Here is a 22,191-nt window from a genome sequence, read left to right as displayed (position 1 = left end):
CACCCAAAAAGATCTGGTGAGTTTCCTTTTAATGAGATTCAATACATAACAATGTACAACATAGTAAGTATTCATTGAAAGTGTGATAGTGGTGACTTTTATATTATGTATTCTCTGATTTATACAAAACTGATGAAGATAATTTACAAAAAAACTGAGGAATTCTCTAGATTTAGACTATAATATTAGGAAAAATTCATCCCAAAATATCAGAGCAATAATAATTGTACAAAGGAAATACTGGCCTTATATGCAGTCCGAGCTGAAAATGAGAATTTCATTTAACAATATGGATAATTTTTAAATGTATGTGCTCTAGCCATTTCTTATAAATCTAACCATTTTTAAAGCACAATGTAGCTACTTATAAGATTTCAGTGAAAAACTGTCAAAAAAGTAAACTTTTTAAAGGGCCATCCTACTCTGAGGGTCTTCATTACGTCAAAATTTTTACTTAAGTATAAAGTTTTTTGAAAACGAAGTAATCTTGCTGACACACCTTTATGAAATGGCAAGGACATCTTTTTTCAAGATTTTTTGTTTTTAAAGATTTTATTTTTCCTTCTTCTCCCCAAAGCCCCCCGGGTATAGAGTTGTGTATTTTTAGTTGTAGGTCCTTCCAGTTGAGGCATGTGGGACGCCACCTTAGCATGGCTTGATGAGCAGTGCCATGTCCGTGCCCAGGATCCGAACCTACAAAACCCTGGGCCACCGAAGTGGAGCGCATGAGCTTAACAACTCTGCCATAGGGCCGGCCCCTTTTTTTTGAGATTTTAATTAAGCTTTGATACAAGACCACTATTATCATAACCCTATGAAATATTTTTTCCTACAGAAATATCACCGCATGCGCATTTGATCAAGGCTACACTTGGTTCCTTGTTTTAAGATTTAAAATCACTATATATTTTATTTCCTTGACAATTCTTTATGATATTTACAGTACTTTCTCTTGTACAAATAGTCATGAGTTAGGGAAACTCCGATTTTAATTTAATCAAGTTAAATAGTTAAATTGTATAATCCCATCTTAACCAAAATATTCATATGTAGGGGCTTTTAAAAACTTATAATAGCTTTAGATCTTCTGAACAAATCTTAAAAGATCTTCTTTCGAGACTAACTTATTGCCAATTAAGTGTGGCCAAGTCAAAATACAAAAATTCCTGTGAAGGGGTAAATTATCTGTATTATAAAATCTAATCTCCTGGGAAAGAGCTGAAGAAGACTTTATTATAAAGAAAATTACAGGGGGCTGGCCCTGTGGCCGAGCGGTTAAGTTGGCGCGCTCCACTACAGGCGGCCCAGTGTTTTGTTGGTTCGAATCCTGGGCGCGGACATGGCACTGCTCATCAAGCCAGGCTGAGGCAGCGTCCCACATGCCACAAGTAGAACGACCCACAACGAAGAATATACAACTATGTACTGGGGGGCTTTGGGGAGAAAAAGGAAAAAAATAAAATCTTAAAAAGAAAAAAGAAAATTACACACATTTTCATGCTTTAACTAGTTCTTTATTTATCTTTTTTTAATACTTTAAGTTCAGTATTTCATTATTTTATTTTACTTTTCCTAAACACAGCAATGACAAATGTCCTGTTTAAGCAAACTATTTTTGCTCAAATATTCAAAGGTTAAAGTGTTTATGATATAATAATATTTTTTAAAAGATTATCAACAATGTATCTTTTAACGTATATTACAGGCTTTTATGCTGGCTGTGGTTCAGAGACAGGACCACTGATTGCATTCGGGGCCACAATTTGACAAAGACTACAACTGACTCATGAACTAGGTTATAACAGGGCTTCCGCTCAAGTTCTTTATGTTATACTCAAAACACAGAACACATGCATGAGATTATATTCCACACTGAATTGACAGCAGAACTTTATTCTACTTCCTAGCCTGGCAAAAACACTATGACTGACCAGGCAAGAATGACCATGGGCAGAAGAGATTTGAAACTCACTAGATCCTCATTAAATGAACCATAGTTCAAGAGCCGTCGACTGGAAAAGGGCAAGCAGTGGAAGCACCGCATCCAGTGTGGAGAGCGGGAGGGGCACCACCCGAGGAGTCCCAAGACCTGGGTTTGAAACTCCACTCTGCAGTTGACCTGCTACGTGCTGGCAGGTGAGTCATTTGAGATCTTTGGTCCTTTATTTTCTCATCTGTCAAAAATTAGGCCAGACTTTCTAGTTCTAAGATTATGATTACCTGATTACCAAATTTATCTGCTTATCTACTAATCACCATGGTACGAACAGTTCAAAGACAAAAATATTACCTATCAACAATTTTTTTTTATCAAATAACCTTTTGGCTTTTGGTGAAAGAGGAATAGAAGCAACTTACGTTGAATAACAGCCACTGTGGTAAGTCCTTTCCATATCTATGGCATATTCATAAACTCTCTGAAAAGTCAATACTGTCAGGATCCCCAAACTGAAGCTCAGAAAGGTACAGTAATTTGCTTAAAAGCAATATCAACAGGGCTGGACCCAAGATCTCCTATATGTTTATATACTGCCTCCCCATATACACCCATGGTGTGCATCCAACACTACGTTATACAGCTAAAATCTACTTCTAAAAAATTTTGACTACAGGTCAGAACCTAGCCAGGTATGACTGAACAGCTAATAAAATACAGGACATTTATAAAGCCTGTTCCCATATACATCCAAATTATAAAGACACAGTCTTTAAACAACTACAAGGATATTTTCATGGGCTAATGCAAAAACTAGAGTACTTAAGTCAAGATACATATATATAAGTATAAGTGGATTCCATATGCACATAAAACAAGGATGTGTTCCCAAGGCATGGGAATCGTCTGTGATATAGCTATGCTGAGTATATTCATGGCTATGTCTTCCCAAGTTGATATAAACACAATCAGTAGGAAATTAAATTCTGATAGAACTAAGAGTACAGCTTTGAAAAGCTTTTAAGCATTTATCTCTACAATGATTTCATGGGGAGTTCAAGCTTGCTTTTCAAGCAATGACACTCATCGTCTAAAGCTCTAAAAAGCAGATATTTATCACAGCATTCATCCTGTTGCAAGAATTTCTTGGCAGTTTGACTCAATATAAAAAAAATAAAGTTTTCATGTCATCACAAATGGGGAAATAAATTGTTATCCTAAGCACTACCTTTCCTTATCCCTCAATTTAATTAACATTCTCTCTCAAGGTTACGATAATAACTCGTATTATTCCTCGCACTAATAATATTTTAGTTATTCTGAAAATATGAATGCAAATGAGAAAAAATCACTTTTTAAAAACAAACTAGATGACTAACACAAATTTATTTTATATTAGCTCTGTTTTATATTTTCTATTATATTACCACCTCCCAAAGGAATGCTTGGAGACTGCAGCGTACAAGAACAGCAAATCAACTGGCATTGACATACATTTGAAACACAAATGTATATTGCTCGTGTGTATATTATTTTCAAATAATTCAGTATTTGATTCAAAATATCAATATTTGAACCACTGCATATAAATCACTATGTTAGGCATTGCAAGAAATATAAAACAAGAAAATCTAGCCTTTTGTACTCAAGGAGCTTATAATCTATGAGTAGAGACAAAACAATTAGAGAATATACTAAAGTCATTAGAGAGTTACAGAATGCTATGAGGATCCAGAGGGTGGAGGATATCACAAATGTCAGGGAGCCTCTAAAGTTTCATGAACATTGCCTTTAATCTGCACCTTATGATGAGTCAGTGTTTCACAACTGAAAAAAGGGAGATGGGAAGACACAGCACAAGCAAAGACAACAGAATGGCATACTATGGCCCCCAAGAGGAATAAGTTCATGGGGAAAATGAGGAGTAAGGAATACATGAAAGGCAGGATGGAGACAGCTTCAAACATCAAGCCAACAATTTTACATCTAATTCTATCAAAAATGTTGCTTCATAAAGTTTTAAGCAGGGGAGTGAAATATAAATCTAATACAGAAAGATTAATCCAGTTGCAACATAGGTAGGATATGCTAAAATGGAAGGAAAGAAGATATCAGAAGACTTCTGCAAAATAGCGAGGCAAGGAATAAAAACCTTTACCAGGGTCATGAAAGTTGTTAAAGGTAAAGATTTGGGAGACACTAAAGATGTGGGCTGAGCAACAGACAAGATGTGAAGAATGAGAGAAGAAAGGTCGTTCTTAGGTATTTTGAATCCTTTGGACAGAGAGAGAAATGGGCTCAGGCACAGGCATGTTGAATCTAAGATGGAATTGTTTAGGTAGAGTATCAGCCATCAGTTAGATATGCACAGTAGTTGGATTAGGGCACTGACTCAGCTCAGGGAAAGGGGTCCAAGTTCAGAGAGCCACAGGCACATTGTGGAGAAAGTAAAGACAGAACAATTTTCAAATGCATCTCCTAAAGAAAAGCAATTTATCTCCAAAGACACTGCTGATCATTCATGCTGTACACACGAAAAGGTACACTCCTGAAGCAAGGTCTCCCCCAAGACAAAGAAAAATTCTCTCTATTCTGTCTTCTTAACAATTCTTAAAAGCTAGACTACTTTATTTTAATGGAATGTTCCATTAAAAATATTTATTGAGACATCATTATATGAATTAGGAACTTGGGATACAAAAAAATTTATTATCTGCCCTAAGAGGTTTTTAAAACCTTTTACATATTCTTGTCTGGTTATAAAAATGATAAATCTTCACAGTTTACTGGAAATCACAAAAAGAAAACGAACCGTTTGAAATATTTTATTAAGAATTGTTGAATTTTGTCAAGTGCTTTTTCAGCACCAGATGGCTTTTTATCTGAATTTTTGATCAATATCAACAGCATATCAGTTTTATTATATTAATAGGTTTCCTAATATTGAACCATCCTTGCATTCTTGGGTTAAGTACTACTTGCATTTCGTAGGTTATTCTTTGAGTGGACATGATTTTACAGCATTTGTTTATATAATAATATGTAGGTGATAACGCATATTTATGTTCATGACTAGAGCCATTTATGTTCATGAACTGGAGTTTTCTTTTGAGGCTGTTACCTTTTTTGCGCTCTATGCCAATTTATACACCTTTGAAATAGCTGTTCCTTGAAAATACCACAGACTTATTGATAAGCATAGCAGATATGTCAATAAATTACCATTGTGGACCATGTTCAGGTCTCAGGCTCTTATGAGCAGACTGTGAATCACATGATCATTAGAGCCAGAGCAGACACTGCACTTGGGGAGAGGAAGTGCATTGACCATTCAGTGACCAATAAGAATTGGTTTCATGAGTTTGAACCGAGACATTTAGCTGTAGATAATCAGATGTGGTAAGTGCTGGAGCTATAAAGCCAGGTTGACTCAGGTGGGTGGCTATTTTTCAATCACATGCTGATAAGCAGGCCAAGAAATTGTGTATTCAGAGAAAAGCAGAGACAAAGAACCGTACAAACCCTAAAAGACATAGTAAAAGAGATTTGCTTTCTAATAACTTCAGAGTTCCCATGAAGTCCTGCCATACTTACTAGAACTGTTTCCTATGAGATTACCTGACACCATTCCTAGAAATCCCTTTTTTCTTTAGCCAGTCCTTGGAAACAAACATGCCTAAGACAATATCAGAGACAAGAGCCTTTTACAAAGCTAATTACATATTTCATAATATTTTTCAGTGTTTTAGTTCATTATGGCTTTACTCAGCTTTTATAATTCCTCTAACGTCGATTTTCGTAGACTACATATTTCTTTTAAAAATCCGTTTCATTTATGTTTTCCAGATTTATTAACATCATGTCCTCTTGAGGGTTCTGAAATTAATGATAATCTAATCAGACTCTGAACTAGAGGTAACTACACAACCAGACAGATGTTCAAAACAAAGGAAATGTATGAGAAAGTAAAAATAATAGAAATGGAGATCGTAAATTATCAAGACAACTTTAATAAATTTAATATACATTGAAGACACTAGCTCTCAAGATTTATTTTTTATATATTTTCATAATAAAAAGTCTGATCATAGCATAGAGCAGGAATCTAAATGAATGGAAATAAATGAGCCTATCATTACAATAATATTTCACCAACAATACTTTTTAGACATTTAAATATACAAGGCACCAGGCTTTGAAGTTTTTAAGGCTGATGTTTTAAATCAGATCTGCAAGCTAACAGAACATATTTACATCCAGATAGTAAATGAACATTCTATTGAAAACGTAATTGTTAAAATTCATCTCTAAATGTTATAACCTTCTCACTTAGTTAGACAGTAGAGTAAGACATAAAAGACTGTCTTTCTATGGTAAATCTTTATTAACTAAGTCATCCCTTGTTTCAGAAATAGCTAGCCTTTTATTTCCTAGGTGAGAAGTGGAACATGATGAATCATAAGATGATTAACCAGTTATCCAGTTTGACTAGATGTTAGATGAGTACAGATTGCTGAATGTCAGAATTCTAGAACTGTAGGCGAGAACTGTTGCTTCTGGAGTTCCCAACTTCTTAGTCTACACAACCCTGACATACAACTATACCGGAACAATTACAAATGCGGGAGGGGTGGAAATAGAAACAAACCATCAATTTAAAATATCAAAATTTTGAAATGTAGGAATATCTAGGGTTCTATTATGAAAGCTTTCTTGGGTAGCTTTAACTTGCAAATACAATGTAATTTTCAAATACTCCCTTGATTAAAAGCTTCTAACTTTGTTTAGGTATAAAATGTGTCCCCTGTGGAACCTCCTCAAGGCAAGAGACTGTTTTATAGTCCACCGCTAGAGTGATGGATCCATGACATCTGAAGCAAGGTGTATCCACCCTGCACTGCTGACGTGCAGGAAAAGTCACTAGAATGTTGATGATAGTTTTTTTACCCTTAAAATTTAAGAAAGAAAACTTCATTATTTCATGGATCTACAGTAGCATCTGTATGTAATTTATAAGTAAATATAAAATATACTGGGAAACGAGTTCAGACTTTTATTTATCGATAGGGACTGCACGGTGAAAAAGACGAGCTTTCAGTGCGCTAAATTATAAACCTCTTGAGGACGGGAACCAGACACCTGATTTAGCATAGGTTTCCATCTGTACCTATCACAGAGTTGATAAGAGGATAAACTCTTTACAAAGTTAAAAATCGGCTTGTGAATCCAAAGTCTACCATTTTGTTCTCTCCCAGCACACAGACACACACAAAATTGCACTTACAATTCTTCCAGCAAAATACTGTCCTCTATAATAGTCACTAATGTAATTTCACGCTGGCCTGATACATTTCATTCATTTCTCTCTTCCAAATGTCCTGTCCACTATTTCTCTGAGAGAATACAACTATAACGGCAATAAAGTTTTCATCTTTCTTCCTGATACGTCTATTGGTATCAAAACTGAAGTGAATGGTGGAATGTGCCTTGCTGAGCTAGGCTGCAATTTGAGGCAGTTCAGGAAATGTCAATTTTATTTATTTCTGATTGCACATAAAGCTTCAACTATTCATGCGTCAGCCACACATCACTATGCATCTCACCTCTAACTGGGAACTCGTGACAATTTGGATCTGGAAAAGGCTTGCAAAAATCAAGGTAGTTATGCAAATTTTGCCATAAACAAACTTGTAGGGAGGATGTTCAGTCAATATAGGAAAATCAACTTTCTGAACATCATGTAAAATGCTTGAGCAGCAACCATGTCGATAAAATCAATGTGCTTTTCTGTCTCACACTGGCCTTCTCCATAATTATTCTATTTTATTTTCAAGATACTTCTTTGTGTAGATGCCAAGATCATATGAATAACATCTGAAGGAAAAAAATAAGAAAAAATATTTTTAAATCCCCCTTCCTACAATCTGGTATAAGCAATTTAATTGTGTTAAAAGAAAGGTGATGTTATAAATGAAATTTAATATGATCACTGGGGAAACAAGGAAGAACATTTGTTAAAATATTAATAAAATAATAGGATCCAAAATGATATACATGGGATACAGTGAGCAGAGTGGTTAAAACTTAGGTGTTGGCGTGAACACACAAATTAGGATTCAGGTTCCATTGTTTATCAGCTCTGGGACATGGGGCAAGTCATTTAACTTTTCAGAGCCAAGCATCCCTCATCAGTAACAGTGAAATAATAAAGACTGCATCCTTAGATGGGTTTTGTGATGATTAACTAAAAAAATGTCCTTAGAGCACCTTAATCAGTACCCTTAAGTAAGTTCTTAATAAAGGCTTAATATTATTGTCATTCTCTCAAAATTGTTTCCACTTAATGACCATATGAAAGCAAAAGGTAATGCACAAAAAAATTCCAGAAATATGTTAATATTTTGGTCAATTCTCTCTGGAATTTTTCATGCTCTTCTCATCTTTGCAAAATGGAAGACCAAAAAGTAGCCCATTCAGGGGTTATCTCTAAAAATGCTTCCATTTCAAACTTTATGTTTTTATAAACCCGGGAATTATGTCACCATGACTTTTGTCTAAAAATATTTTTAACACATACTATAAAGCCTCTGTTATTAGAACTGTGTGCTATTGGAGCATTAGTAGATAGAATGGGATAAACAGTCCAGAGATAAACCCAAGTGCATATGATAAAGGGCATTCTAGCCAATGGGGAAAAGGAAGACACCTTAATAAATAATGTTAGAACAAGGGAAAAATATATAATTAGAGCCACTCCTCATACCTCACACCACGATCAATTCCAAATGAGGTCTAAATGTAAAACATGAAAACAGGAAGAAATTACTTTATAACCTGGGAACAGGAAACCATTCCTAACTCAAAATCCAAAATCAATGGGAAAAGAATGACTCCATAAAAATAAAAATGAAAAATAATCTAAAATTTACACATAAAAATAAAACACGGTAAGCAAAACAAAGATAGGAGGGGACAAAATTGCAACCTATCATGAAGGAATAGTAGCCCCAATATATAAGGAACTTTTAAAAATTGAGAAGGAAAAGATCGACAAGCCAATAGGGACAAAGGATTAACACACAGTTCACAGAAAAAAAGAAACGCAAATGGTCCTCAGCAGAAGAGAAGGTGCTCAACTTGACTAACGATAAGAAATACACAAATTAAAACAACACAAGATCCCATTTTTTACCTATCAAATTAGCAAAAACTCCAAAAGCTTACAACATATTCTGTTGTGAGACTGTGAAGAAATCAGCGCTCTCACGAGTTACCGTTGGGAACACAACATTGCTCAACCCCAACGGATGTGAATTTGGCAATATCCAGCAAAATTACACACGCGTTTGCTCTTGGATCTATCAGTTCTCTTTATAAAAATCAATTCCCAAAAGTACTGGTAAAAAACTTGAGATGACATATGTACAAGACTATTCATTACAACACTAATAATTGCAAAGGACTGGAAATAACCCAAATGTCCATCAACAAGGGACTGGTTAAATAAACTATAGACCAGCCACATAATGGAGCTGTCAGTTCCATAAGGCAGATCTCCATATACTGTTATGGAGTGATTTCCAGGATACATCAATAAAGAAAAAAAGCAAAGTACAGAAGAGTGTGTACTGAATGTTACCATTTGGAAGAGAAAGGGAAGAATACATGCTATATATACACATCAACTTACATATTCAAGAAGAAATAAAGGAAGGATGACCAAAATTAAGAAAAAAGAAAAAACAAAATAATTTGTATCAACAAAGGGACAAAACAGGAAGGAAGAAATGGAGCTAAAAGTGAGATATCTCCCCAAATACTTCATTTCATAGTTTTGATTTTGGAAAATCATGTAAACATTTTATATAATTAAAAAATATAAGTAGCTCAAAAAGACAAAAGTAAAGCAACCTCCAAAATTCAAAAAAATGAAATCAATGGACCTAACTGTACATCAAATTAAGTAGCATAACTACACAGAAAAGAATTCTTTCTAGTATTGCAGTATGCTGTATTCAGCATATTTAGTAATAAGATTGCTATTTTGAAAATACTGTATTTTCCTCTTTCTTAAAAAAATATGTATTTACTAGCTCTGTCTACTGAAAATGTCTAGAAGTAATGACAACCTAATAAAAATAAGTAATCAAAATATTAGAAAGACTATTTCATTCTATGTTCATGAACAGTCTGAGATAATCACCCAAGAAAGTGAATTTATGCCTTTTTCTAATAGAGGAACCAAATGTTGAGATTTTATCTATACTGTTGAGAATATGGACTGGTGCGAATCTATGGCAAATTTTTCAGGTCTAAGGTGAAATTAGGGAAAAAAAGGACAAATTCACACACACACATTACTATGTTCATATATATACACACAAACACACATACACACATATAAATACAAATATAAATGTATATGTGTGTACCTGTGTGAATCTGAGGTTAGCAATAACCCTTACTACAGTTTTATGTGAAAATGCACTTCTTTAGAAGGGAAACTAGAGTAGGCAATGGTCTTCTAAGTAGGTCCCCAAAATTCTTTTTTTTAATTTTATGGCTCCAAATCAAATGTCTAGACACTGTATGGAGAGCAAAACCCACAAACACAAAGAAGCATGAGAGTCCAGAGAAAAGAGCCTGAACCTGGAGACACAAGAGCCAGGAATAGCATCTCCACTCTGCATCACCCAGGTTGTGACTCTGGGCCAGTAACTGAAACTCTGTGTGCCTTGCTGACCCCTCTGTGCCACAGGGTCCCAAAGAAGGGCCCCACCTACCCCACAGGGTTGTTGTGAGGCTCCAAAGGCACCAAGTGCTTCAGAAACATTAAAACCATGAGAAAGACACAATTTCTTCTACTTCCCCAGGATGTGTACAGTGATACAGCAATAAATTCATAGAGCACCACTTCACATCCCTCCCTCCCCCCCACCAAAAAGTGGGGTGATCCATTTAAGAGCACTCAAGACTGGAAGGAACCTGACAGAAAAAATCTAGCCTATTCCTTCTAATCAGCAGGACTGCATCAAAACCATTCTGGACAGATGGGTATTTAGTTCTATTTTTAAAAACCTCCAGGGAAGGAGATTCTGCAAACTGCCTTGGCAGCTGATGCGCCCATGCATCATAGGATAACTCATAAATATAAGAACAGTGGAGGGGGGCCTCCAGAATGCAGCCCAGCGTGTGTGCATCCATGGAGCACTGACACACAGCTAAGGATTATTCTGAAAATTCTAGCCATCTTTTTGATTGCTCTTCCTCTTCCTTTTAATTATAATTGGTCCTTCAGAAAGCAAGTAAGTTGGGGGGGGGGGGGGAAGACCTTGTGCTAATAAGAAAGATTCTGAATAATGTAAAATGAAATGATTACACCAAATGCACAGAAACAGAACGATTCATACAGAAATAAGGGTGGGGTGTGAGAAGAGCATTTTTCCCCCGGCCCATGGTAGACGCTCAATAAACGTCTGTTAGATGAAGGCCTCTGCGAAGCATAATCTACCTCCTATCCAGACGAATGGGAAAGTGGTTTCTTGATATGCTATTGGGAAGTGACCACAGCACGGCTGATTTAATGTTGGGGCCAGTCAAGTCTGTCATTCATGCTTTCACATGGGTACTGACTCCAAGAACCTGTTATCTACCGACTCAGGTAGACTTCAGGACTTAGTTCCAGGCCGTAGGAACTCTTCATATCCAAAATCCAAACAGGAATGACAGGAGGGGACAACTGGAGGATGATCCAGCCCAGACTTCCTTCTCCGGCCCTTTTCTGATTCATCTGCCCAGAGGGGTGCCTTTTCTAATTCTGCACAAAAGCACTATGTAAGGTTTCAGAAGCTTTACCATGCCCCCACCTCTAGGTCTCCAACATATGAAGACTTCTCTCTCAACAGAGAACAATTCTTGGACACTGACTAGCAAATCCAGTATCACTCCAAAGCACGGTTTGTCAACTAGGGCAATTTTCCCCCAAATGGGGACATTTGGCAACGTCTAGAGACATTTTTGATTGCTCCACCCGGGAGGTCAGATTGGTGTTTAGTAGATAGCGACCAGATGCGCTAAACCTCCTATAATGCACAGGACGGTGGCCCACAACAAAGAATTATCTGGCCCAATATGTCACTAGTGCCAATGTTGAGAAGCCCTGTGCTAAAGTCCTTCCTAGAGTGTCTCTGAGGCTATGAAGGTTTTCTCTGTGACAGCTTACAGCGACCAATCTGCTTAGGCACCCACACCTTAACCTGCTGATCCAATGCATATTTATTGAACGCCTATAGCTCTCTACTCCGCACGCAAACAAATACAAGGGACAACCCTTGCTCAGAAACACTTATAAGCTAGTTGGAAAAGAAAGTGCAAAACATGGTATCTTGTTGGAAAAAAACAAAACAAACTAAAAACCCAGGCGGTATCCAAACACATAACTACATAGGGTGTTTCTGTCATTTCTGATGAGAAGAGTGAGAATGTGGATGAACAGAGCCTCCTGAAATGAGTCTAAAGTAACACACATGAAATTGAGAGAGAAGGGGTGGAGGCAATTTAGTTTACTATGCTCTCTGGAACACTGTTGAGTGCTCCCCATAGAAAGAGATTATAAATAGTAGTTCAGTTCCAGGTCAGCCCAGAAGAGCTTACTTAACCATAATCCGGCAGAGATGATAAAGCCAGAGGAGTCCTGGGCTACAAGAGCCCCCAGCTCTGTGACTCAGAAGAAAGAAAGACAAAGAGATTATCTGTCCCTTCCCTATTTCCTCCCTTCCCTCTTCCTCTCCCCCCACCCCACGCCAACTCTCCCAATAAAGGTAAAAGTAATCTTAGAAGACTTTTAACTAGTTCTTTTTACGAACATTTTAAAAATGTAGATAGAAATTCAAACCGTACCAAAAAAATTGCAAAAACAAAAAGTCCCCAGGCTCCTCTCCCAGAGGCAGCCAAAATTACTGTTCATTACATTTCTTCCAGAAACACTCTCTGCATATACTCATGCAAACACACACGTATGTACATATATAACCTTTCAAATTTATGTATGGCAATGGCAGCATACGGTCCAGCCTGTTTTGCACTTTCTTTTTAACCATAAATCTACCTTGTTTCTTGAATGGCTGCAGAATATTCCATCATATGGATGTACGATTTGTATCAATATTTGGATGGCTCCCAGGAACATTCTGAAAGAGCAGAAGTTTATCTTTCCCCTCTTGCAACCCAGTATCCCACACCCCAAGGTTTCCCTGCCCGTAATGAAGAGCTGCTCCAAGCCCTTTGCCTTCTCTACTGACAGGTTCTGCTCCAGCCCCTTTCCCAGAGTGTCCACCCTCCGAAGCACCAGCTTCCTCTCTCCCCCAGACATACTTACCTTCTTTCAGAGTGGCTGACCTCCCTGACCCTAATTTGAGTAAAGCATTCTGATTCACACTAATTATTATATGAATTACTGACAAGTCCTTAACTCTCACACTTAGAAAAGGAGATGTTTGTTAAATAAGTTGAATCCAATTACTGGAATTCCAGGAAGAACAACAAAATTGTAAAAACAAAATAAGGCAGAATAGAAGCTGTCAGGAGCACAGAAATCTGAGTTGGGGGTCAACCATAGTGACTTCTTCTTCTTTTTTTTGTTTTTGCTGAGGAAGATTTGCCCTGAGCTAACATCCATGCCAGTCTTCCTCTATTTTGCATGTGAGCTGCCACCACAGCATGGCCGCCAACGAGTGGTGTAGGTCCACACCCGGGAACTGAACGCCGGCTGCCAAAGAGCACACTGAATTTAACCAACAGGCCACAGGGCTGGCCCCCATATTGACTACTGACTCACGTCAGAGGATCCAGGCAGAGAGAGCTTCCTCTAACTGATGATATTTTTGGCAGTTTCTTCTTTTTCTCCAGCTATAAGTCCAATTACTCTTCAAAAGTTCTGAGCTTTTTCACAATACTCTTATTCAGCAGGGGGACTCGGGGTGGGGGGGCAGCTGTCTGTAGGAATGGGTCATTTATAAACGGGTATTTGTAACACAAGTACCCACCATTCTGAGACTTGCCATGAGTAAACTGAGAAAGAGCAGGAAGGAACATTTTGTTTAACTGAACTCCCCTTCTACAGCTTATGAAATCCAATATGCCGTATAAAAATACCAATATCTCTGCATCAGACGCACAGAAAGTTGCCTGGGTAGCTACTGGCATCTTGTTGCTACATTACAGACAGAAATAACTGCTCCCTTTTCACCACGGGCAGGATGGATACAGACTCATTTCTGAAATTATATCCTGTTTGGAGAGAGATCCAAAGTAATTGCTGAAGTAACATGGTAACATGGAGCCTTAGGCATAATTTATATTAATAGGACTCTTTTGCTATCCTTATGAAACTTGACCAGTTTTTCAAAGAGGACTTAAACAAACTTGTGATTTGATTATATGGAATTCTGCTTCTTTTAGAGTCCCTCGTTACTCTTTCTTTTTCTAAGTTTCCTATTGCAAGCTTTGGCTCGAAAACAGTAAGCCTAATGCTGCCTACACATCGATATGGAAATTATCCACAGTTTGTCCCAAAGGTTATTGAGTATTAGATATCACATTCTAGGGATTTCTATTCTATTCTGTTCTTCGGGCACATATTACAATATGACTTAGTCTCCAGGAAAGAAACCTGTCTCTCATTAGCTGGAGCAGCCAAGGAGGAATTTTCGTTGGATCCATGTGAGCCAAGCAGGTACACGGGTACAGCATGTGACCTTGCATTCTGCAAGGGCCTGCTGCACTGTTGCCTACTATGCTTCCAGCTGAAGAGTTACGCTGAGTAAGCTTTGCTAACAGTATCCAGGAATGAGGGAGAAAAGAATGCATATGAAGACAGAAACACAATCTATGCATATTCCTGTCAACAGCACAAGCTCTCAGCTAAGACCTAAAATCTCAAAGACAAAAGAGACAGCGGCCCCTCTCCAGAAAGAGACCACAGATGAGTGGGAAAGATAAATGAGTAAACAATCACAAGTGAATGGGAGCAAGAAGAAAAGGGAGAGATGTGGAAGGTCTGAACCAGGCAGTGGCAGTGGGTAGAAAGAAGGGAAGAGAGCGGAAAGACTTGGAGAGTCACTTTAACACAACTGATGACCAGACGCTGGGGCAATGAGAGAGCAGGAGTTGAAGATGACTGAGGTTTCCGACTTTGGCGACTAGATGTCTGGTGATGACACTAAAGAAGATAGGGAATGAAGAAGAAGAAAAGAAAGGGATAATGAATTGTTTGGGATGCACTGACCTCCAGATGCCCAGAGAACACTGTGGTAGATCATAAACTTCAGTGTAACCCTTTAAAATTTATATTAACTTTAAATTATTCCCATAAAAAATAAATACGTCTTTTCTTCCCAAGGATTCCTAATGCAAGCTTAACAATCTCAAGACAAAAGGAGAATTTCATCAAAAACGGAATAATGGACTAAGTGCATACCAGCCCTCGGTGATAGCAGATCCAGAACACAGAGCAGACGGTGGTCATCGTGCGTATAAACAAGAAACATGAAAGAGTTGACTGTTAGCCCTTGAGTTCAAGGACAGGGAGAGGGCTAACTATAAACTGTGTATCCTCAGTCAAATCAAAGCAAAGTCACTCACAGTACATTAAAACCATCCTCTGAGAGTTGTCATTTCAACTGCTTCAGTTAAAAACCAAATTCTGTCCTTTAAGTGTCCATGTAAATATCATTTGCCAGTGTAAACACAGAATAACTCGAGTGAGAGAATGCACAAAATGACTTCCATGTGGCGCATGGTCCAGGGCACAGCCTGCAGGCAGCCAGAGAGCCAGGGTTCAAATCCCAGTTTTGCAGCCTGAATCCACACACAAGTAGCATCAACCCTCTGAGGCCACATTTCCTAAACTGTCACTGCTCCTTGTGGTGACATGGATTGCTCCTAGACAGGCATGACCAAGTAGCTACGTAAAATAGATATACCTAAAATATGCCTCTAAGACAATGCCACCCAATAGAAATATGACGTGAATCAAACATTAATTTTAATTTTTCTAGTAGCTACTTTTTAAAAGAAAATTTTTAAAAATCTAGTGAAATTAATTTAACAATACAGTCTAACTCAACATATCCAAATTACTATCATTTCAACATGTGGTCAGTATAAAATTATTAACAAGAAAGTTTACATATTTTTTTAGCTAAATCTTCAAAATCAGGGTATAATTTATACTCACAGCGCATCTCAATACAGATGCTAAATTTTATCAGAGATACTTGGTGTCGATGAAAAAGCAGATTACATATATACATTGTCTCAAACACAGTAAACGTTTTCCAATAACTGGATCAAGTATCAGTTTTTAAGCTTAAATTAAATAAAATTAAATGTTCAATTCTTCAGTTGCGCTAGCCACATTTCAAGTACTCAGTGGCCATCCATGGCTACCGTAATAGACAGCTCAGCGTTCAGTTAAAAGAAAAACTCTGAGGATCACTCTGAACCCAGCTATACCCTGGCTTACAGACACCCACAGGAGGACTTGGATGTTTACAGGACGTGTGACTGAGTTGAGACTGGAGTTGTGCAGAACCAATTCTTAAGCACTAAGAAAAAGGAAATGAGAGAAAGGCAGCAGCAAAGCAGAGAAGGCAGAGCCCACACTGCAGATCTCTAGAAAGTGGGAGCAAGCCATTGTGACTCTCCCGCCTTCCTGCCACCAACCACAAACCCACCTGTAACTAAATAAATACTTCCTGCTTTCCCTCCTGGTGCAATGGAAAAAATACTCCTGGATCCTATCAAAAGCCAACCCCTACGCTTGTGCTTTGAATTCCATCCCCACCTCCCTGCTCCTGTTGTTAGCCCTCTCTCCTGCATCACCAATTTCTCCTCACTACTGGATCAATTCCATCAGTGTGCATTCAAATATGCTTTATACTTCCCATACGAAATAAACAAACAAATGAAATGATAAATACAAGCACAAAAATCTTTTCATCTTAAATTTACCTCCACCTTCAACCCCTTCTTTGCTGCCCTTCAGAGGTAACTCATTCTTGAACAAGTTACCTCTCTTCGCTATTTCCAATTCATCAGCTCCCACTCCAACCTGACCTCCCTCCCTACCACTCCACTGAAACCACTCCTGCCAAGGTCAGCTACTCCCTTGACGGTGCCAAAGTTAATGAGCATCTCAATGTCCTCTCCTTACTGGACCCCGCAGCAGCATTTGCCAGTTGACCCCTGTCCTTTTTAAAAATGCTTGCCTCTTTGGTGTCTGTTTCCTAATTTACCTTAATTCACCAGGTATGAATTCACGTAATTCATCTCACTAGACCCACCTTCACTCGTTCCTTCTCTTCTATTAGATCTCTAAAGGCTGGAGAGCTTAGAGCTTAGTCCTGGCCCCTCTTCTCATCTCTATTTTCACCCTAGGTGACCTCAGCTAATTTCAGGGCTGAAAACACCACCTAGGTGCTGATGACTCTCTCACATTCATACCTCCTTCCCTGCTCTCTCCCCTGAGCTTCATGTTGTAGACAGAGCAGCTTATTGGCCACCTTCACTTGGATGTCCATATCCAACCAAACAGAATTTTTACCTCCCATTTCTTGCTTCTCTAGTCTTCCTCACCTAAGTTAAATGGCCACACCATTCACCCATGTGCTAGAACCAAAATTTAGGAAACATCTTTGTTTTCTCTGCTGCCTCGTTCTCAAGACTTCATTCTCTAGCATGAAGCTGAAGGAGCCCTACCTCCAAAATAAAACTTGAAATTGTCCTCTTTCTCCATTTCTATTGCCATCAGCTTAGTGCAAACCACCATATCTTCCCTGCCTCCAGAATTATTCCCTGTGTTCATTCTTGGTCCCATGTAATCCATTTTTTTCTACACATCAGCCAAGGAAATCTTTTTGAAAATGTAAATCACATCGTGTTACATCCCTTCTTTAAAACTTTCAGTGGCTCCCATTGTAGTAACAGTAAAATCCCAACTCTTACCAGGGCCCTGCCTAGTCTCTCGTCCTGCATCCTATACCACTTCCTCCATTGCCCAATCTAGACTTCTTTCCAGGCCAACGACATACCAAACTCCTTCCTACTGCAAAATTTCTACACTTGACACCCGTTTTTGCCTTGAGCGTAAACAAATGGCCTCTGCTTAGAGGTGGACCAAGTAAATACCAACAAGAAAGACAAAATCCTCCTTGCAATGGTTCTGAGCCTCCTCCAACACACAGAAGCATATGTGACCCAGGCCCCAATCTGGACACCACTGGCCTGCCTAGAAAGACGTAACTGGAAAACACTCAAAGCAGGCAGTACACCATGACCATTAAAGATCTAGGACATTTTAACCAGCCATCTCTGTCACATAAATAGTGAGAGTCTTGCCTTCCACACATGAAATGCAGAGACGAAAACCTGCACCTTCATCTCAGTTAATCATGGAAAATAAGTACTATGTGGGCTTTGAGAAAGGACAGTATAACTCTGAGCGATGGGTTTCTTTCAAATTCACACCCAAATCATTCATAATTTTCTCAACCTTTCCTTTTCCATAAGAAAAAAAATTAATTCCCTGGCATTTCGCCTTAAAATCAGCTAACCAAAATTTCACTGGGAAGATGCTGCTTGAGCATGACAAAACACACCCCAATTCCCCATCCCTTCCAAACAACTGAGAGATTTTAAATTCCTCAGCAATGGAATGCAAAAAAAGGAATCTTTCACAGATCTTTTAACTGAAAAACTGGTATTTCAGAATCTACTCTGTTTATTCTTGTCCTATCATGAACTGTTAACATGGGGGACTGGAAATTTACCAATAAGTAAGTTTATAAATGAAGAGAAACACTTTGCCCGTTGAGCCTAATAAATAGACAAAGCAGGATCAGAAGTATAAAGAGATCAAAGAGAGATTTTCCTCTAGACTAACAAAGATGCAGGTGGGGGGTCAGTAGGTCACCAAGCAGGGAGGCCTCTCAACCCCTGTGCTCCACGGTGGGGCCCCAAAAATGTCCAGGTCTCCTACGGGAGGCTCCTGAGCTTGCTGAAGCAGGCTGGCCCCCAGACACGCAGGCTTTCCAGCCTGGAAAAGATTCCAGAAGCCAGAAGCATCTGAGATGACATGGGCAAGAATATCAACAGTGACCATGAAGCACTTGAAACCAGAACCTTCCTTCCTACCCAACCCCATGCCCCATTCCATCATCCTTTACATTCTTATACACATCCTGAAAAGCAGCAAAGGAAGCCCCGTACTAAGTTAATTATTTCTAGGAGTCAAAATCAAGCCAAAATAAATCAAGAAGTAGTAAAGAAATGAAATATTTCTGACAAAAATTATTTCATTACTAACCGTATGTTCTTTGTATTGGCAATATACTAGAATAAATGCGCTTTGTGAAAACTGCTACATATTCTAAAACACTCCGTTTTCTAAAACTCATATTGCCAATAAAGACTTGTCATTCACACCTATTCAACACAGTTAAATAAAATCATTTTATTTGTCAATATCCGTGCTTGTGCTATTTCTCTGCATCCCTTTTCTAGTCAAGGAAATTTTGCGAAAAGCACAAAAGTTGAAAACTGTAACTTCAGCAGTCACCAACTTTGGGGACTCGTCCCCTGGTACAAATGTTCATGCATATGCATATTTTTATCACATTCTCAGACAGATGCCCTCGCAGTGATTTGAATACTTGCATAAATATTAATGTCTACAAATGCCTGCATGCAGAAAACCCATTTATGAAATATCCAATTGCATAAATTAGGAACATTAGATACTAACCGTACTAACACTTCATAAAATACACGCACAAGTTTGCACGACAGAAAAAAATGTACAGTCCATTGAAACAGGCCAGATTCTCTCAATGTGTTTACCATTCTGTAGACAGAAACTGGGAAGTTCCACAAACTTTTTGAAGCCTTTAGATTATGCATAATTCACTATTTGCACGCATTTCTCCTAGCTGAAAATTTATTAAGATTTTTTAGAGTAAATTTATAAATTGTTACCTATGACTCCAAAAGAAAGTGCTGATTTTTTTAAGTCACCTCAAAAACTAGCTTTTTCACAAAGAATATGACTCAAAAGTAATTTTCAAAAGACATCCTCAAAACTTATCTGTATACCATTACATTACATGTCTGATTCATTCTCAGGAGTAGCAGGTAAGGGTAAACATTTAAAAATTACAAAAGAAAATACAGTAAAGCCCCAACGTTTACTAAATTTGGATACAACACAACTGACAATTGGCAGTTGGCTCCTGTCCGCCATCCAGCTCCAGTTTTCCAATGGGCATAGGGTAAAGTTCTTATCTTGGGAGACAGGTGTTTAGGAAGTAATTTCCCTGTGACCACAGGGAGCTTCTCAGTTCAGTGCATGGCCGGCTGGGTACATTATAAGTTTCACTTTTTTTTAACTTCTGTACTTTCTGTGACAGTACAGATTGACTTAAAAATATTTTTCATTAACTCTGAAGAAAAATCAACCCACATTTTACACTTGAACTTTTTGTACCCTCTTTAGCATGTCATTGCAAGGACTCATTGCCCACTTTAGACTGGACATCAGTCTCAGCTGTGATGGAGCCAGACTTAAGAGACAGGTCTACAATCAAAACAAAGGAGAGGGAAAAAGAGTTCTCAAGCCAAAGTATTCCTTCTGTTACAGAGAGTGCCTACTTCTCCCTGAAATTCAAATTCAGCTCTTACGAGAACGTGACAAGCATCTTAGAGGCTGAGAGGACACACAAATCGTTGGGAACCATTTCTCCCTTGCACAGAAGGGTACACTTTTGATAAAAGGGTAGATGGCAGGGACTGACCACGGCCACCAATACTCACTTTTTGTCTTCCTCCTTGGCACATCACTACTCTACATTCTGAGCCCCCTCTAGTCAAGCAAGGCCACACGACTGAATTCTGGCCTGAGGAATATGGATGAGTGTGACGTACACAGCTTCCAGACCCAGATCCACTGTGGTTCCTCTCTCTGACCGACTGCATGTCAGACGTGGCTCATCCAGTGGAGAACGCCAAGACCCAGAACAGAGCAGAGACACCAGATAGAAAGAGCCTAGATCACTGAATGACTGCCTGGAGCAGAGCCCTTAAACTTCCCATCTCTGCTACCAACAGGCATTGTCCTATTATGTGAGAGACAAATAAACCTTTATTGTGCTCAGATCTTAGAACTGTTTACTTCAGCAGTTAACCTATTCTCACTCATAAAAGGCACAACCATAGCGCATACAACATACATATTATTTCCTTAACGGAAAAATTTTTAAGACATTGCAAGACACCTCTGCCAGGAAATTGCCACCAAATGGGAGGAGAGATCTAGCAGTGTGGCAAGATAGGTCAGGGCCTCCCAAGAGTCTGAGGGGAAAGGAATCTGGAAATAAACTGACACGCTGTGCATCGGTGAAACGAAGTGCCACACAATTTTATTTACTCATTAAAACATGTATTCGATGCTAATATATGCCAGGCACCATGTCTGGTGCTGAAGTTAAAAATATTCTCTGAGCTCAAGATACCACAGTCTGGCTGGGGAGAAGGAAGACTAAATCAGTCCTTCGACACAGGGCAGTAAGTGCTATAAAAGTCAACCCGAGGAAGCATCTACTATCCCCCCTCAGACGTGGATTTTGTGTAATACACTACATGGGTATCTCTAGCAAAGATCACAAAATGAATTCATTTCTGGATGAAAAATGACGGAAATTTTGAATCTGCCAAGACTGTGCTAAACATGACAAATGGCCACTGAGAGCGGACAAGTAATACTAATATGGAGATGGTTATCAGCATCTCTTTATTGAAGTCGCTACGTACTGCATGAAGTACACAGCTAACGGAACTGGGGGCACCCCCAGGGAGCAAGCCCACCCAGGTGATGTGCCTTAAAATATCTACACCGCCTGGATATCGCCATGGACACTGACAGATCTCCTTCAGATCAAATACTGAATCTGTGCCTTTTAATGAAGCAGAAGCAGAATTTAAATATTAGCTTCTACCCTTTTAAGTTAAAATACAGAATTCCAGCAGAATATAGGTTCTCCTCCAGCCTCCATCCATTTTCTCCATCCTATTAAAAGCTGGCATTTAAATAACCTTGATATTTATCACAATGCTTGTGAGAAAGCAAAACATCATTAGAGAATTGTCTAAAAATCTTAGGATCCTGAGCCTAAATTGGGAAACAATTCATTTGTGAACTTAGA

The 22,191-nt window shown here is 38.5% G+C and overlaps 1 protein-coding gene and 1 long non-coding RNA gene across 4 annotated transcripts in view; both read right to left on the bottom strand.

Moving 5' to 3' along the window:
- Positions 1 to 22,191, bottom strand: part of NEBL (nebulette) — a 333,764-nt gene that overhangs the window by 119,036 nt on the left and 192,537 nt on the right. The window lies entirely within an intron of this gene.
- On the bottom strand, positions 5,927 to 9,738 carry LOC138921402 (uncharacterized). The gene is made up of 2 exons (XR_011433956.1): positions 8,700 to 9,738; positions 5,927 to 7,810 (listed from the first exon to the last, which is right to left on the bottom strand). It is a non-coding gene; the product is annotated as an uncharacterized lncRNA (long non-coding RNA).

The sequence above is a fragment of the Equus caballus genome, chromosome 29 (assembly GCF_041296265.1).
Source record: "Equus caballus isolate H_3958 breed thoroughbred chromosome 29, TB-T2T, whole genome shotgun sequence".
Classification (NCBI taxonomy): Eukaryota; Metazoa; Chordata; class Mammalia; order Perissodactyla; family Equidae; genus Equus; species Equus caballus.
This window is presented reverse-complemented; position numbering and strand designations above follow the sequence as displayed.